Source organism: Tinamus guttatus, unplaced genomic scaffold (assembly GCF_059628265.1).
Source record: "Tinamus guttatus ecotype Peru unplaced genomic scaffold, ASM5962826v1 Tinamus_guttatus_pri_ptg000100l, whole genome shotgun sequence".
Classification (NCBI taxonomy): Eukaryota; Metazoa; Chordata; class Aves; order Tinamiformes; family Tinamidae; genus Tinamus; species Tinamus guttatus.
In genome coordinates this window covers 308,190-327,573 of record NW_028288634.1, presented here as the reverse complement: position 1 = coordinate 327,573, position 19,384 = coordinate 308,190, and the positions used below count along the sequence as shown (strand labels likewise).

At 45.9% G+C, this 19,384-nt stretch overlaps 1 pseudogene; it reads left to right on the top strand.

Moving 5' to 3' along the window:
- Positions 1–891: 891 nt before the first annotated feature.
- On the top strand, positions 892–5,125 carry LOC148595428 (E3 ubiquitin-protein ligase TRIM36-like; annotated as a pseudogene).
- Positions 5,126–19,384: the final 14,259 nt, after the last annotated feature.

The following is a 19,384-nucleotide window of genomic DNA, read 5'->3' as shown; positions in this document are numbered from 1 at the left end:
CATTCTCTCTGCACCAGATCGAAAGCTTGCAGAGGGTCTGTTCATCAGTAGCTTTCTCCGGGGATTGCACGAGCCTATTCACAAAACTTCCGTAGGACTCCTGCAATCCCTGCTTCACCATCGTAGATGATGGGGCCTTTCGTTCTGACGGCACTAAAAACAGCGCCTGCTTCGCAGCATCCGCGGCTGCATTACGCTCACTGCCGCTACTCTCCAGCTTCCCCAAACTTTTTGCCGACTTTCTCGCCGCTCCGGCCCTTTCCTCAGCCCCTGCCGGTGGTCCTGTCTCCTCCGGAGAAGCAGAAGCCTCTCGATAGGAGACAGCTCTACCCGACTCAGAGCCAAGGCCGGCCTCTTCGGCGACTTCAGTCGCAGTCTTTTGGGATCTGGCAACAATGCCCCTTGGAGTAGCATTCATTCCCCCACTAAATGGTGAAACCTCAGATTCCGATCCCAACATTTCCAAAGCCGCCATGGCCATCTTCTGCTCAGCAGCCATCTGACGGAGATGGTTCCTAACTTCTTTCCAGGTGGACCCCATCTCTTTAGCGGATTTGCTGCCGGTGATCATGGATTCCCATAACGAATCCCCGATCTCCCGCCATTCTGTAACACTAAATATACTGGCAGGATCTGAAAAGTGGCCTTGAGCTCTGGCCCATTTTAACAACTCATAGAGTTTTTTCGTACTCACAGCCGCCTCTCGCTTGGCGAGAATCTGCAATAGCAGCTGTGTTGACGCCTCCCAGTCCATGGTTAAGGTGGTCTTTGCGGAGGGGCCCCCTCTGAGCACCCCCAGACCTACGCCTTTGCGCCTGGTCCCGGCGTGCAGCTAGCATGCACTCACTGCCGCCTCTCGGCTCCCCGGCCTCCCTTCACCGTCTCAAGGCGATGTTCCGAGGCCGACAGTTCCCGCACCGTTGTGCCAAGTCCCCCGAATACCCGCACCGTTGTGCCAGGTCCGACGCCTACCCGCACCGTTGTGCCAGGTCCCCGCGTCGCTTCCCGAATCCTGCACCGTTGTGCCAGGTCCCTGTTCGGGCGACAGATCTTGGGAGCCGAGCTGGATTACAAGACACGGACTCAATATGAGTTTAGATCTTGCTCCGTCTATTAGCCGAAGTGCACGTATATTTATACCTACAAGCATCTGAGGGATTTCCAGGTTATCTATGGTTGGTTGCTAGGAGGGTTGCTAGGTCCCGGCCGCATAGGCTCTTCTCAGCTCTGCAAAGTTGTTTACCCGAAACGGCTAGCTCCTCATTCCCAGCTAGCTCCTCATTCCCAGCCGGCCAAGGACAATTCGCTAACACTCCCCTGTACATTATCAGCAAGGCGCAGGTGGTGCAGATCCTCGGCACAGCATTTCCCTACAAGTCTTGTTTTGTCCAAACAGCAAGACAACTTAATGTCAGGTATGTTAAATATCTTCCATTTTGGATACAGGATGTCTGTTCAAGCCTACTCTTCTGATATCTGATAGCAAAGTTCTCAATGCAGTATTCATTATGCATGTTCATAGGTGGTCCAGATGGGGTTTGGTAGAAATTACTATGTTCCAGTGCATGCTAAGAAATGACGCACACATAAGAGATTCCTCCCTACAACATCTAGCCTTGTTTAGCAGAACTGCAGTGTAAGCATAGTCCATTCAGCTTGCTGATGCACGTCTTTACTCAGAGATTGTATCAGGAATTTGCAAGTTAATCTAATAGTTCTGTTCTGTCTTTGCACTCTTTGATCTTAATAGTTGTTCTCCATTAGCACTTCATGTCTATTTTGTTCTTTGAACATAGTGGCCCAAATAGTTCAGATGTTCTGCCATCTGAACTGTTATCTGTTGATTATCTTTACATTGATGTACAGAAGACATTTAAATTTTGCAGTTAAATTGTGTCTGGTGAGACAAATTCTTGTGAGACTTTAGTAATTGCATGAAAATAAGACTTTTATTTAAAAGTAAAAGCTAACATTATTTTAAGAAATGCATATATATGAATTTCCTCTTCTCTCTTCCCTTAACCTTGTGCTTTCAGAATCCAAAAAGCTACTGAATTTCTGAAGAACTTCAGGCCAGCAGCTGAAACTTCTTTTCAAGACTTTGTGGTGGATGTAGCCAGGCAAGAAGAGGTCCTTGGTGAGTTGTCCTTCCATTTCAATGGTAAGTTGCAAGAACAGCAGGTCTTTCTTGATCCATGGCCTTTTGCCTCTCTATAGAGAGCGCCTTAGATTTACATAGGGCTGCAATTAGATCTTCCAAAATATTGTATTTAAGACCTACCTCATCTTGCTAGAGGCTTGTGTTTGCATGACAGAAAATGATTGAGTTTTGTATAGTTTCTGGCTTGCCGGCAAAAATAATTAATATTGACAACTGTCAAAGTAAGTGCAGAAAATAAGGGATGTATTTAGGTGTGTGAGCAGAACCATCTTTACCTGCAGTCTTTCACTGTGTGAGTCAGACATTTTTTCTTCTTCACTGTGCTATAACCTTTGTACAAAGGTATTATATGGTTAATTCTAAAACAGCATAAATCTAAACTTTAGGGGTTCTTTTCTCTGGAATCTCTGGCGTTCCAAGTCTAGATATACCATAAATCAATTAAGAAAAGAGTAAAATGTACAACAAGGCTGTGATCAGTTGGGAATATGCTGGAAAAACATATTCAGCAGACATTTATGTCCTTGAGTATCAGAAGCTTAATAAAGATGAGGAGAGTGCAACGTGGCAAGAGATTGAAGTTTTCAGCAAGAGCAAAGTAATATCTGATTTTGATAACAACAGTAGCTATGCCTTTAGAGTCCGAGGATACAAAGTATCCATCTGCAGCCTTTGGAGCAGAGAAGTTATCTTGCATACACCTCCAGGTACTATTTTATGTCCAGAAGGTGCTGAATTTGTATCTGTAGATGTTATGAGAAGCTGTAGGCAAATTTTAGAAGCTCTCAGACTTCTATTTTGCAGTTATCCAGTTGCCTAAATGTATGGAAGCATTGTTAACAAACACACTAATTAGCATACTGAGACTATGTTAGCTTGCGTGACTTTCCTGGTAGCTTTTAAAAGTGAGAATTTCAAATGCCAGTGTGTGTGCTTAAAATGTAATTTATAAGCACAGAAAGACAGGTTGTTAACTAATGGTTAATTTGGGGGATACTATTTTTCAGGTTTTAGTTTTCTTTTTCATGACAAATGTGAGTACAACAGTGAACATCTACTGAATCCAAGAAGAAGCTCTGTGGAAAGCAGGGCTGCATTTCCTCTGCTGCTAGGAGCTGAATGCATACGGGTTAGATGTTACACAACCTTGGATTACATCATTTGTAACACTGGGATTGCCAAAGAAGGGAAGCATTTCTGGGCTTTTCATGTGGAAGCTCATTCATACCTGGTGAAAGTGGGAGTTGCTTCTAGTGCCAAGATACAGGAATGGCTTCATAATCCACATGATGTGGCCAGCCCAAGGTAAATTGTGCATTTTTGCATAATACATGTTCTACATTAAGTAGATGGCTTTTCAAAAAATAAATTAAGAGGAAATCTGGATAAATAAATAATAAATTAAGAGGAAGGGTGTGTGTGTGTTTCCCCCTCCTCCTCCCAAACATCAATAGAAAGGTGCTCATTTAATTATCCAGAGTCTTATTGTCTTTCTTTTGGGGGAAAGAAGTCATGTTCCTGTATATGACAAGATGGGTAAATTAAAGCAAGAAGGAAAAAAAATCCATAGTTGCAAGACTGAAGCAAAGTGACGTTTAATCAATAGACTCTGCCTTAATTCCCTGAGCATGCTGGGTTTGCCTGCCATTCAAAGATGGTGTTCATTGGTAGCTTTCTTCACAGTGGACTCTAAGTCACTGGCTTATCCCAGGCTGTCCTCTTGTGTACTGTACTAGGGTGATACTAGGCACAAGCCAAAGTACAGTGGGCAAACCAGCAAAAAGATTTCCAGTTCTCAATTACAATTATAGTAATCTTGGATGTGTTTAGGAACTGCAGGCTGAGGGGGTATTCCCTGAGGACTTGCAATTTTTTAGGAATCTAATAGATATATTAGCTTCTTCCTATATAGCATACTAAAACTGTAAAAATGTCAATGTTTTGAGTTTCTTGAGGTCAAAAAGAGCCTTTTTGCAAAGTGAAAAACTAAATTCAGTTTCCTTATTCCTTTTTCTTTATTCACACAAATATCCAGAAACCTTTAGCTGACACGCATCCAACAACACAAAAACCCCACATAGGAATCGTATGCACAGAAGAGTGATGGGTTGTATGGTTCTTTGATCTGTCTTCATCTGGCAAAAAAAGCAGGGAAGACTTTGCAGACTGAACAGGTCTGGCTACAAACGTCCCCCGTTGCCAACTGGGAACCAGGAGTTCAGGGAAACCTCCTCAAAGAGTCATAGTCATAGTTGTATTTGCTATCCTACTATTCATGTTAGTTTATTTTCTGTATGTTTAGGTTCATTACAGATTATCTTTCACAAGCATGATTAGATAAAGTTGCAACTTGAGCTCCTTAGTAAAAACTTTTCTGGTCACATCCTCATTAGTGTTCACTTGAATTAACTGTGTTTGAAATGGTCCAAGTAAGCATTCTCCAACTACTAAATGTATCTTTTCTTCTGGTTTAGGAATATTCTTACTGCATAAGAATCTGTGAGTGCTTGTGCAGTGTTACCTGTCTTACAAAAATATTTTCTCTTGTTTACATTGCTGATAATGTTTCACAGTTTGACAAATACCAATGATTATTTTTATATTCTAGATACAAACAAGACTGTGATCATGACAATGGGAGAGAATATACCTGCTTTGAATCAACCTTTTACACTGGTCACTTTAAGCATGAGAATTTTCTTTATCCCCAAAGACACCTGCTGCCTCAAAAGATTCAGTGAGCAGAATTCTTCCCATGCCATCGTGTATAGTGGTCTGCCTTGACTATGACAAAGGCAAGGTTGGATTCTATGATGCAGATCATATGGAATGCCTTTAGGAGCACCAGGTGGACTGCTCTGATATAATGTGTCCAGCTTTCGCTTTAATGGGTGGCTCAGGAATTCCTCTTGAGGAAGCCATTGAAGCAAAAACTACTTGGAGTATCAAGATGACATATCATAGAATGCTTAAGGTTGGAAGGGACCTCTAGAGGTCATCCAGTCCAACCCCCCTGCACACGCAGGGTCACCTAGAGCACGTGGCACAGGACTGCATCCAAGCGGGTTTTGAAGATCTCCAGAGAAGGAGACTCCATAACCTCTCTGGGCAGCCTGTTCCAGGGCTCTGTCACCCTCACTGTTAAGAATTTTTTCCTTAAGTTCCTGTGGAACTTTTGGTGCTTCAGTTTGTGGCCATTTCCTCTAGTTCTGTCAGTGGCCACCAGCGAAAAGAGGCCAGCACCATCCTCCTCACTGCCTCCCTTGAGGTACTTATAGACACTGATTAGATCCCCTCTCAGCCTTCTCTTCTCCAGGCTGAACAGGCCCAGCTCCCTCAGCCTTCAACAGGACTGGACCAAGGACTGACCCCTGGGGGACACCGCTAGCTACAGGCCTCCAACTAGACTCTGCACCAGTGATCACCATCCTCTGAGCTCTGTCAGCCAGCCAATTCCTAATCCACCTCACTGTCCACTCATCTATCCCACACTTCCAGAGTTTGCCCAGGAGGATGTTGTGAGGGACGGTGTCAAAAGCCTTGGTGAAGTCCAGATAGACGACATCCACCGCTCTCCCCTCATCTATCCAGCTGGTCATTCCATCATAGAAGGCTATCAGGTTAGTCAAGCATGATTTCCCCTTGGTGAATCCATGCTGACTACTCTTGAGCACCTTCTTGTCCTCCATGTGCCTGGAGACAACGGCCAGTAGGAGCTGTTCTATCACTTTTCCGGGGATGGAGGTGAGGCTCACTGGCCTGTAGTCTCCTGGGTCCTCCTTCTTGCCTTTTTTTGAAGACTGGCGTGACATTGGCCTTCTTCCAGTCTTCCGGCACCTCCCCCGTTCTCCAGGATCTTTCAAAGATGATGGAGAGCGGCTTAGCTATGGCATCTGCCAGCTCACGCAGCACTCTGGGGTGCATCCCATCAGGGCCCATGGATTTGTGGGTATCGAGTTTCCTTAGGTGCTCTCTGACCCAATCTTCCTCTACCCAGGGCGAGTCTTCCTCTCTCCAGGCTTCTTCTCTTGTCCCTAGGGCCTGGGGCTCTAAAGGGCTGCCCTTGGTAAACACCGAAGCAAAGAAGGCATTCAGCAACTCTGCTTTTTCTGTTTTATTCGTAACCAGGGGGCCCATCCCGTTCACCAGTGGACCCACATTTTCCCTGATCTTCCTTTTGCTGTTAATATATTTGAAGAAGTTTTTCTTGTTATTTTTAATGTCCCTTGCCAGATTGCGTTTCAAACGTGCCTTTGCTTTCCTTGTCGCATCTCTGCATTCCCTGACTACATTCCTGTATTTCTCCCAGGGGGCCTGTCCTTTTTTCCACATTCTGTATACCTCCTTCTTATGCTTGAGCATTGCCACAAGCTCCCGGCTCATCCACGCAGGTCGCCTGCCCCCTCTGCCTGCCTTCCTACAGACAGGGATGCACTGTTGCTGGCCGTGGAGGAAGTGCCGCTTGAAAACTAACCAGCTCTCTTGGGCCCCCCTGCCTTCTAGAGCACTAGCCCATGGGATTCTTCTGAGGAGGTCTCTGAAGATGCCAAAGTTGGCCCTCCTGAAGTCCATCGTTGCAAGGCTACTTACAGCCCTGCTTCCTCCTCATTGGATCCTGAACTCCATCAACTCATGGTCACTGCAGCCGAGGCTACCCCCCACCTTCACATCTCCTACAAGTCTCTCTCTATTTGTTAGCACGAGGTCCAGTAGCCCACCTCTCCTCGTTGGCTCCTCCACAACCTGCGTCAAAAAGTTATCGTCAATGCTCTGCAGGAACCTCCAGGACTGTTTGTGCCTGGCTGTGTTGTCCTTCCAGTTGATGTCGGGGTAGTTGAAGTCCCCCATGAGAACCAGGGCCTGTGACCAGGAGGCAATATCCAGCTGACTATAGAAGGCCTCATCACCTTCCTCATCTTGGTCAGGTGGTCTGTAGCAGACACCCACCACAGTGTCTCCCACATTAGCCTGTCCTTTAACCCTTACCCACAAGCTCTCAACTCGCTCGTCATCCACCCCCAGGTTGAGCTCCATGCATTCCAGTTGCTCTCTCACAACTCCACCACCTCGCCTTCCCAGCCTGTCCTTCCTAGAGCACATAGCCTTCCATGAGCTATCCCACCACATGCAGGTTCCCCAGGAAGGGTGAAAGAGGACCCTCTGTGATCATTTCCTATCCTCACTTCCCCACTACCATAGTCCCGCTGCACACCATCTGACCTTGGCTGTGTGGTACTGATCGCCGTGTCTGTGTGACACTCCCCTTCCCCCTTCTCATCTAATTTAAAGCCCTCCTAACCAGGTTGGCCAGCCTTTTGGCAGAGACGTGTGCTTGCTGAGCATCTCTCTTGCTGAGATGGTTCCAATCATTCCCCACTAGCTGGTGGTCATAAAACAGAGTCCCATGGTCATAGAAGCCAAAACCCTGTTGCCAAGCCCAGCGGCGCAGCCAGTTGTTAAGCTGCCATATCCGCCTTCTCCTCCTTGAATCCCTTCCCCTCGTTGGTAGGACAGAGGAGAACACTACCTGGGCTCCCATACCTTTGACAGCCATCCCTAGGGCTCTGAAGTCACGCTTTCAGTTTCAGACTGAAGTCAGTTTCCCCATGGCATCATTAGTGCCCACATGAAACAGTACCAGGGGGTAATAATCAGACTCCTGGACAAGCCTTGGGAGCCTTTCTGTGACATCCTTTATTCGGGCCCCTGGCAAGCAGCAGACCTCTCTGGATAAGGGGTCCGGTCTACATATTGGTGCCTCTGTGCCCTGTAGCAGGGAGTCACCCACGACGATCACCCGCCGCTTCTTCCGGGTGCTCCTTTTCTCTTTAGGGGGAGCAGCCTCAGGGTGTGGACCTGACTGCCTCTCTGTAGACAGCCCCCTAGATGGGCCTTGGTTTATGACCTCCTCTATCTGATCCCCAAGTTCCAGGGCCTCATACCTGTTGGACATGGTCACTGGTAGAGGTGAGGTGGGCCGTGGAAGGGTTCTTCTGCCACCTCGAGTGGGGACCTGTTTCCATTATTGATCGTCCCTTGATACTGTTAGTTCTGCCCCCTGTGCCCTATGGCAAGAGGGTACTGGATTTACAGACTGAATCAGGGGGTTCTCCGAGTGGCTTTCCTGGGAAGACTGCAGAACGCAGCTCCACCAGTCTATTTTTCTTTCACATTCCCTGATGGCCCTCAGCCTTTCTACCTCCTCCTTTAGCTCCACCACCAGGCTGAGCAGGTCATCCACTTGCTCACACCTAAGGCAGGCAGCGTTTTCGCTACTCCCCGGTAACATGGAGAGGCTCAGACATTCCACACAGCCAGAAACCTGGACCACTGCATGTTTCTGTGGTGGTTCAGTATGTGTCACCATAGTCTTCCTGGTGGAAGCTCTCTGCCGAGTGGAGACCATGGCTTCACCTGATCTCTCACTGCTGGAAGAGTCTGGGGAGAGGATTCTTTTCCACACCTGGGAGGAGACTCCCTGACCCCTGCCTGCACCTCCTGCCTGCGCAAAATGCCGCGCCATGCCCTGTCTCACGCGCTCCCTGGGGGCAGCTTTAGAATTCCCGCCTGCCCTGCTGGCTCCTCCCCCGCTGAGTCAGAGCCGCCTCTGGCCGGGAGCTCAGCACTGCCCGCACGGGAGTCGGCGCTGGGGCTGCCTCTCGCTCTGTTGTACGCTTTCTCGTTGGGCGGCTTTTGCCACAGTTGTTCGCCTCTAGACAAGGTTGTTCGCCTAGACAAGTTGTTTGCCTCTAGACACTCCAGAGCCCTTCCCTTCGAGATCTGGGATCCCTATAATACAGGGATCTCTTCCCATTGCTTGAGATGGAAAATTGAGATGGAAAATGAGAGCAGAGATGTTCTGCCTTAATATTCAGTTCTAATGAATTACAGCATATTTAAGTGCTGCACGCAAGCCTTTGGGTCATGTTAGGTTTTTTTTTTTTTTTTTTTTTTTTTTTTTTAACAGCCCGGGGCTTCTACAAGTGGGAAACATTCTTCCTTCCAGCAACTCTCATGCCTTCTTTGTGATCTGTGTGATGCTGTTCTCCACAGACTTTCTTTCAATGGGGAGGCAGTTGGGAAGAAGTTTGACTAGTAACCAAAATTACTCCTGAGTGGAAAATCTGCCTTTTAATTAATTTAAATCCTTACATATTTGATTTTACATTAATGGAGTTGAAGCTGCCAGTGTTTGATTGCCACTATCCTTTAAGAAGTCTGCCTGAATGCATTTGAGTTGTCAAATGCTTTTTGATTAACCCATGAGCACCACTAGGGTGAGTCTTTTAGTGCTAAGTAACACTTGCACAAATGCAAAGAAGTGAGAAATCAAAACTACAGCTGAACATTTAGGTTGTATTTGGAAAGACAAGGCTAAACTAAAAACTGATCGTATTTCACGTACCTTTAATGTGACTATAAGCTAAAACTCTAATTCTGACACCTGATGTATAGTTGGTGACATAATAAGTTTCTCTGCTCTTTCAGGTTTTTATAATATAATATAAAGAAAGCGTAATTTGACCTTAAACATCGGACTTCTAAGTATGAAGTCTGAATTATTTGCATGTATGAGTACCTGGTATGTGGCAAATGAATTATTGACACAAGTAATGAAATGCAAACTTTTAAATTCAGGTATTTCTGTTAATATATGTTTTCTAAGTTAACTTTGTATCCAATAAAGGCTTGGTTTTAGTAAGAATGTTAAAAATGTACTGATTAAGTTTTGAGACCCAAATTTTGCCTTAAGGGGTGTCTCTGCAAATTTCTGTTCCTTTCATGTTAAAAACTGTATTGGGTAGTAGTGTTTGCATCTGTCTAGAAGGAATCTCTGTAAAAATCCATTTGAGTACTTGCACTGTTAACTTGCATTGTGAAAAATATGGAGCTAAAGTGAAGGATGTTTCTAACAGATAGTCAGTGCTTTCTGATTTTGTGGAAGTATGCGAAGTATGTGAAGTATGCTTATTAAGTACATGTATGCAGATATAGTAATGGGACCTGAAAATCAGTATACACTTAAATTAATGTAGGTTAAAATGCAAAACCTGAGCTGTGCTTTCCTGTGTGTACTTGTCATGCTGATCAGATCTAGAGTCCACCTCTCAGTGTCCTCTCTCCTAAGCTTCCATCCAGTGGCTACTGATGGAAGAACAGGGCAATACAGAGGGGTTGTTCTGCTGCTGCTTACTCACAGCCTCTGGTAATTAGCAGAAAAGTCAAAGGCAACCTCTTGTGTGTGTGTCTTACCATTAATGCTCTTGCCTTAATAGCACTGTCGGGTGGTAATTTTCACAGCTTAATTATTTTGGTAGACTTACCCACTGTTTTCAAACTGCTTCCTATTTCTTGGGGCTTCTCTTGCAGGGGAAATGGCAAATCATTCATCACTAGTCATCCTTTAGGTTATTTCTTTGTATGGTAGGTCTTTATCATAGTCTTTCCTTCCCATTGTACCATCCCCTTTTTTTTTCTATATCCACATTTACTACCTGTCTAATTGCTAATGATATGGAAGCTGTCCTATACTTGTGAGCATCCTGTTGTTCCTCTCATTGTCTTCTCTCACCTTTCAAGGCCACGTAGAGGAGCACTCTGTATAGACACACTCTGCTACTTTCACTGAAAAGCAGGAATAAACCTCTTAACACCAAGGCAGTATTAAGAAGCAGGCATTCACTTTATTGCAGCACTGGATGCACAGGGGATAGCTCCACCTATTGTGCATGCCCTAAAGTGTGAGAGGAGGTCCGAGTGAGGGGCCTGGAGCGAGCCCGAGGGAGGGGCGGAGAACCGATCAGAGCGGACATTTCAAAAAACGCCGAAGCCCAACGAAAAAGTACCGGAGCCCGGAAGTGACCAGTCAGTCGAGTTCCGACTCCGGATCAGACACTAGTCAGGACGAGTGGCTCACAACCGATTCAAACTTAAGGAAGGAGAAAAAGAAGGTAAACATCCGAATTAAAGAAAAACCGGCGGGAGCATTCATGATTAAGCATGTTGCAAAGGAAGAGCATCTGACCCCAATTCAGGTGGCTGTTACCTTCAAAATAAAACTAATGAAAATTGTGAGTTTCTGTTCACAGGACCGGATCATCGGACACCCCCGTAACCCGTACACCCCGGTGACAAGCGTCCCGCCCGAGCCTGCGAGTTCCACGCTGACCGAATCCAGAAAACAACAAAACAGCCTCCGCAAGAGGGGGCCGCGATGCCTTTGCGTTATCTTAATTTTGCAGCTTGTCACTATAGGACAGGTAGAGTCACACCAGCCCTTTAAATGGGGTACTTGAACAGATCGAACAATCTCGAGCAATTAGTACAAAAATAACTACAGGGCCACCAGTTTTCAGTGCCATGCCTTGCCAACTAGCACCCATTGAACCCTGTTCCAAACGCAGCTGGTACAAAAATTTGTTCACCGGTTCGCCGTGGTTAACCACCCTGATATCCACCTTGATAGGGCCGATCACAATGATCATGATGACGCTAATCTTTGGACCCTGTATATTGAATAAGCTCATGCCGTTTGTCAAGAATCGGCTAGAGAAGGTTAACATCATGTTAGTAGAACACCGACAACTGCTTTAAGAATATATCCACTCAGTATTACCCCCAAGTTATCCCAAGGTACACCCTATTCCTACACCCTGGTATTACCTGTCATCCCCTACCTTCTACGCGCCTTCTTCTTTGTGCCTTATGTTTTACGTCAAGTTTATGATATGTAATTTTAAGATTGGTATAACTATAAGAATAGAATAAGATAGTAATAAGAATAAGATAGTTGTATTTTAGCTAGTTTTGTTATGCATAGGGAGGGGGGAAGTTGTTGCAGATAGTTAGGGAACGGCGGCCGGAAGATATCGTGCTGTACGGAAAGATAGGGCCCCTAATAGCCAATAGTGTTTAGTCTATGGTGTAAGCAGACGGATGTGACGTTGTAAACCTAGCTATATAACACCTTGTTACCCATCAATAAAGGCCATTTGCCGTCCACCACATTGGTGTCAGCTGGCTGATGGCTCGAGTGGTTTGGGGGTGGTCGCGGTGCCGTCCCTGAACCAGGTCGCTGCAGCCGTTTGAACTGCAACATTTGCTAAAACTTTTATTTCTCTATTATCTACATATGCATTAAATTCTTGGAATGATCATACATATTCATTCTATTTCCCGGAACTAATTACAATATACCCCACCCTCGAGCGCATTGCGCCCTCTGTCCTTTTAGTGATCTCTGGTGGTCTTTTGAGACCCCTGGTGGTCGTCTTTCCATTTCAATTCAATGACCTCTAGTAACTCACTTCCATATATGGCCTTGTTTTGGCTCAGAAGGCCCTGTTTTGGTCCCACTGCCCAGTTTCAGAAAGTTCCTTGAAGATACGGTGGTCCTTATCTTCATCTTCAACCAGTGTTTGCTGTTTTGTCTGTATTCTCTCATGATGTCCCAGTAACACCTGCTATTTTGTCTGTATTCTCTCATAATGTACCAGCAACAGCAGTGAAAATATGTCCTTGGGTGCATTCTCTTTTGGGGTTTCTCATAACACTACTGTGAAGGCTTGCAAGGTTCTGGGTTTTACCTTTTACCATGGTCCTAAAACTGTATTTTATCAAGCTGGTGTTTTCTGAGATTCTTTTGCAATGTTTTCTGCATGATTCTAATGAGTTCTAAACAAGCTGGGCACATGTAGGATTTTCCTCCCACTCTGTTATTTTGTATTTATTAGTGTTGAATTTCATCTGCCAGTTTGTCTAATGACTTAGTCTGAGGGCCTCCTGCAACTCTTCACAATCATTTCTAGACTGGATTGTTCCTAAGTAATTTTGTAGGTAACACAAATATCCTTTTTGGATTGTTTCCTTTCTTAGATCACTGAGGAGTATCTTGAATAACTTAAATTGTAGGGGGACCCAGCAAATCTTTCATTGCTGAAATTTATCGTTTCTTCCATTTTGTTTCTCTCTTATTTGTTAATCCATTAGTAGTTTAATGAACTACTGAGAACTTCTAAATCCCGGTACACTGTATTGACTAAATCACTCATTCATTTGTGTGTGAGCTTGTTCCGGATGGGCTCGAGATTCGGCAATAATCACGCAAAACGAGGTGGCTACGTCGAGCCTTTATTCAGGTGAAAACACATAAAAGAAGCAAAGTATGGATAATTGCTCACAAGGTAATATTTGCTGCCAGGATACTGAAACTGAACATCCTCTCGAGCTGGCAGATTAGAGAGTTGCTGACTGGCTCCTGTGGAGACAGCATAGGCCTTAGTGTTAGGAGTTTTTCCTTCCCCCTCTCGAGCTGCCTACAAGCCTGGTTGAGCAGCCGCCTTCAGCTGCTTTTGGAGAAGGTCGGCTGTGAACCTGTCTGAGCAGCCGCCTCCATGTTCCTTATCGCTCAGCCCAGGCGAGCAAAACATCTTGTTTCTCAAGGTCTGGATTCTGCTTCCCCCAGGAGATTTTTATGACCTTACAGATCATAAAAATTTCCACCTCCTCTACATGCCACCCCATGATCTGTAGAGGTCATAAATAATCATAAAAATTCCCACCTCCTATACATGCCACCTCGTGATCTGTAGAGGTCAATCTATTGTAGCAAAGGACCCAAACAGATAACGTTTTGGTAGCAATTTCAACCATACCTCGTGTCAGCATCATTACACAAGGGATACAGTATATAATACAGACAAATATCGTGAATAGAAATAATAGCCCTAATAACAGTTCCTGTAGCCATGGTCAACACCACTTCCACCATCCAAATGGATTCCAATCATCATCAACTCTCAATTGATGAGTCAGACCCTGTAAGGTCTGGATCTGAGCATGTATAGACGTGGAGTGGTTGCTTAGAGTCTTGCAGCACATGCCCCCTGCCTCCTCACACCTGTGGCCATGCATAAGCAGAAGCATATCTGTCGCAGCGAAGTTGCGTGCCGAAACGAGTCGATGTCTACCAACAATGATGGCAAAGCTGTTGTTGTAGCATTGCTGGATTTTGCTAGCCAGCATCCCAGTTTGCGTAGTGTGGTCAATGCTTGCGCGGCAGCGATCCCTGGAGCCAATCCCTTAGAGCAATGATGTTCCTGCATATATATATATATATATATATATATATATATATCTTTTTTTTTTTTTTAAACCATGGACGCATGGGACTGTAAAATGGTAAGTCGCCCTACCATGTAGGGTGACGTAAGCAGTCCGGCAGGCCTACGTGCGAGTTAGCATAAGCAATTTACAGGCGAGTGTCACGGAACGAGTGGTGATGGGGGTGAGTGACACAATGCACTTCACTCGTGGGAAAGAAATAGGAATAGGTTTTATTGGTAATGACAATGGTTTCACGAGATTCTATGGCAAGGTCACTTATTAGTTACTGCATGGAGGTTCGAGATGCACACAGAATTACCAAGGACACCCTCCCGTTGGGTCACGAGGTTCAGATTGGACCCCCTTGCTTTCCAAACTCCTTCTGAGAGGAGTCTGGGTGCGGCTGGATCCAGTCCTAGTCCCAGACCTGGTCAATGATTTATGTCTAAGGGATTTGTGCACAGTTACAAAGTAAGGTTTACAAAATCAAAAAGAGAAAGGCACGCTATAGTCCCTTGCCACGAATCTGTAGTGGGAAGGATCTCTTAACCTCGAGGAGTATCCTTGAGAGGCGTCCCTGCTCAAGGGGAGATCCCGGCGTGCAGCCCGCTGCCATGCAAGGAGAGCTCAATGGGCTCTTGGGCTGTCCCCATATTTATGGGATAAGATGATTGACTGATAGCCATTCTTTCAATTCAGAAATGACTGTTGGCTGGTGTACTCCCAGTTAGCCTTATCTCCCATCAGGATAGGGCCATCAGGACTGTTATTGATGGTTAATGTCTGGGTGGGGAAAGAAATCAGGGAGGCAGCTACCAGGATCAGATAATGTGGTAGTTAACACCTGAACAGGGCTATGTGTGAGAAGTCAGGATGAGCTGGGGAAGGAGCATATCCCTCACAGCGAGTTCTGTGTACTTAGTCACAAGTTAATTGCGCTAGCTGTCAATCATGCCAGCAGCAGGCCGCTTGGCCTACACTCGCCTCCTAGATGGCCCTCAGAGAGAGAGATGGCCATCACTCACATTAAGGTCTGGCACGGCATGTGTCCCCACCGCTCAAAGCCGAATGGGTTGCAGCCAACAGCGGAGCTCAAAGTTCTTCTTGGTGGCGAACACAGAGGCCAACCCAGTCTTGCCCTTGACTATGGTGCTTAGGCTTTTCAGCTGGTCATCAAGGTAGTGTCTCACTTGCCTCATACAGCAGCAACCCGCTATTATGGCGACACACACAGATTCGCATTAGTAGTATAACTGCGACCGGATGAAGCAGTGCATTGAACACACCGGTCACTGTGGGTGACAGGCCAAAGAAAATTTCACATCAGTGGTGGCCTCCCACCGTCTTAATCCATTCCATGACCTGCTTTATCCTGTTGCCATCATGATGCACAGTTGTTAGTATCTTTTTAGCTTCTGCCTTAGCATTTTCTAACAGCTGTTGTAAATTTTCATGTTCTAACACTTCTTTTACAAGCGACAAATCCATACTTATTGGGATCAGGTTCATGCTATGATATAGGTTATAGTTTCTAATTAGCATTAAACAGTCCGGTCATAGCTTTCCTTAATTAGCACATATTTACACATTGTTCTAGAACACACGCATCCTTTCCCTACATAAGCTAATGTGGTTTTATTATTACTCTGCGGATTGATCTCAAAATGGCACACACCCTCCTTGATATCAAAGCAAACATTGCTCACCTTAAGGGCATCATCTTCCTATATGAACCCCAACCCCCGTTCTAAAATACAGGCTTCTAGATCTATCAACTGCCATTTTTTATCAGACACCCTTGCCCACATTCGGTGGTCGGGGGGGGTGGGGGGGGGGTAGAACACAGATTCGTTGGTGTTAATTCCCAGAGCTACAATGGGATAAACCTTCTCAATGGTGACATCTGCCAGGGTCAGTAAGTAGGCAATGACTGCGCTGAGGATCTGGTCATGGGTGAAGGTCACAGGTCTTCATCACGCTTGAAGCTGTCGCTCTTCCTCCGTGGTCGCATCCCACACGATTTTTCAGATCTCAGTGGGGAGGGCTCTGTTGTCTCCGTCTCTCAATATACCTGCAATGACACTCTGCACCCACATCTGGGCCTGGATGCAACTAAGAGCGAGGGACAAGTTATTTTGTTCAATTCCCAGTGCTTGCAGCACACCTAATGATCTCTACATGGGGTCACGGGTCCTTCCGTGCCCCTCTACTGGAGCTTGGCTGTTGCTTCATTCTTGTTTCCTATACTGAACTATTTCCCTACTCTCTCTCCAAGGATACAAGTCAGAGTAGGGCTCCCAATCCTCCCTCTCCCTCAGAACATCTGATCCACTCGTGGCGGGGGGATGGGTGAGGGAGGAGGGGGATGTCTTAGTTTTCGAGAAAATCTGTTTTCGCTGTCTTGGGGATTATTTCGATTCTTGGCCCCCCGCCCCCATCTCAACGCCATCTAAGGTGATCCATAGGGACCCTCTTCCACTCCAGATCTCTGGCTCTGGCAATGTTTACTGTCTGGGAATTATCACAAGCTATTACTTCAGTCATTATGGGGATGTGAGTATCTGGTGGAATGTACCACACTCTTCCCCCAGGAAATCCCTGGAAAGGCCTTTCGAATGGTGCAACTTGGTACACATGGAAAATGGTTACCAGTGGTCCAGGCACTAGCTTAACTTTTTGACTGGATAAGTTTTTGATGCCCAGTATCAAATCTTTTTCTATACTCTGACTGGGATTTAGCAAAAGCAGGTGTCGGGTGGCACTTAGCAGAGTGAGATAAATGAGCCGCAAAACCTCCACATTACGGGCAATATGTATGCAAGCATCTGGGTGTAGCCAGCAGATCCCCCTGGGGTCCCATTCAAGTATTCCTCTATGGTTTAATACCAACCCTTCCCTGTTGCACCTTGTGAAGAAACGGACTCAGTCTGGGATGCAGAGTGAGACAACTTTATTTCCAAACCAACTTCTTTTTATACTTTCTTAACGCAAGTGTTGCAAAGCTCACAACCAATCAGCATCTGGCCACCTGCGCGGTTGTCTGGCTTTGTTTCTTTTCTTCTGATAAGATACATCTCACACGGGGCAGGGGGAGGTGTTCCTCAGTCCTCCTCTTTCTCGGCTCTGTCCCCCATCTGCTGCAAAGACTGACATCCTTGTGGTTAACTATCTGCTAACAAGGTACTATTGTCTTTAAACGAGCCTCCACACTTCCCTAGCAGAGAAGATACTAGAGTTCGCTCCAGATTCATATGCTACAGTCGAGGTGGCTACTGCACGATTCACACAGGGTATCTCTCTAATCAGGATAAGAGGCGTTGACTCTTTGGTCAACCCTCTATTGTTGAGCACTCTGATTGCTTCATGTAGATGATCTACCCACTTAGTATATTTCCCGCCCTCTAACCTCCGTAACTGCTGTTTCAATACACCGTTCATACGTTCCGCCAGACCAGCCCCTTGAGGGTAATACGGCAGGTGATACGTCCAGGTCATGTGACAATTGTTCACCCACTGTATCACCTGCTTATTTTTAAAGCGAGATCCATTATCCAATTGTATCTCTGCAGGGATACCATAATGCAGCTCTACGGTTTCTAGGCACTTGATGGCATGTGTTAGTTTCTCATCTACTGTTTCTTGATCTGGTCCTTTTATCAAAAATGTCATCTATGTATTGGATCATCTGGACCTTCCCTGGTCACAGCACCCTAGCAGCTTCAAGAGTCCGATGTATAGCTTGATGGGAGTAGGTCGAGCTATGCTTATATCCCTGCGGCAATTGGGTAAATGTATTTTGGATTTCTGTTCCACGTGAAAGCAAACTGATCCTGTGCTCCTTCAGGTATGGGGATGGTAAAAAAACGTGTTAGCTATATCAATAACAGCATACTAGGTCCCACTATGTTTCTGAACCTTCTGAAGTAGCGTTATCACTTCCAGGACTGCTGCCGTAATTGGAGGGGTAGCTTTGTTCACCCCTCGATAGTCCACCATCATCTGCCAACTGCCATCTGGCTTCTTGATGGGCCAGATGGGTGAATTAAAGGGTGAATGGGCATATCAAATTACCCCACTCGCCAGTAAATCATCCACTGCAGCCTGTATTGCTTCGTCGCCCCCAGGAATTCGGTATTGTTTCAGATTCACAATCTGAGTGGCTGTAGGTATATCAGCCTCTTGTGCAAGTTGTCCCACTTGTATCACCTGTGCCATCCATGGCGTGGTCCCAAAATTCCATAATGTTCCATCCATGTCCGATGACTGGCCACGCAATACATCGATTCCAAGAATATATTCATGCATTAGGGCAATCATGACCCGGAATGTCCATCGGGGCCAGTCAGCTATTTGTATAGCCAGATCCACAAGTTTTCCCTTGACAGGCTGGTCACCCAACCCGGGGTTAATTCACCCCCATGCTTTTCTGGGTTCCCGTGCACTATTGTGACCTCCGCTCCCTTGTCCACCAGAGTGTGAACCGTTTCTCTATTTCGTTCCGACCAATGAATGGTACATGTAACAAACAGTCGATTGTCTCAGCGAGAACCCTTTGGACACTGGAGTTTGGCCACCCCCCTATTCTTGTTTCGGGTGTCCGAGCCTCTCCTGAGGGGAAAAAAAGTGGTTCCAGTCCCTCCTTTGGTCTGAATCGTAACACCATTCGCTCTAAATCCTCCCACAGGTACAACACCTGTGATCCATTAGCCTCAAACATTATTCCTGAGCATTGCTTGGCCACCTGGACTGCACAGACATTATGTCGGCATGCTAGTTGGCGTAATACTTCTGTTGGTTTCCCATCAATTTCCTGTCTATCAATGCCCTTCTGTAACAGTAGTTGAAATAATTGAGCCTGCTCCCCAAGTCCCGGCCCTGCGGCATTTTCTCTTCTTTTTCACCCATTAGGCAAGTTGGGTTTGAGTTGGTCTAACTCCAATCCCAGTAAGTCTCCTATTTGCTGTAATCTCTCGATGATGTTCTCAATAGGACTCCCTTGCTCTGTCATTAATACGGGGATTAGATAACCCAGACACGCTTCTAGCAATTTGTTTCACATCCCAGTAACAATGGCTGCTGTAATTAAAGCCCCGGACTTCCCACCCCTACAGCAATCTT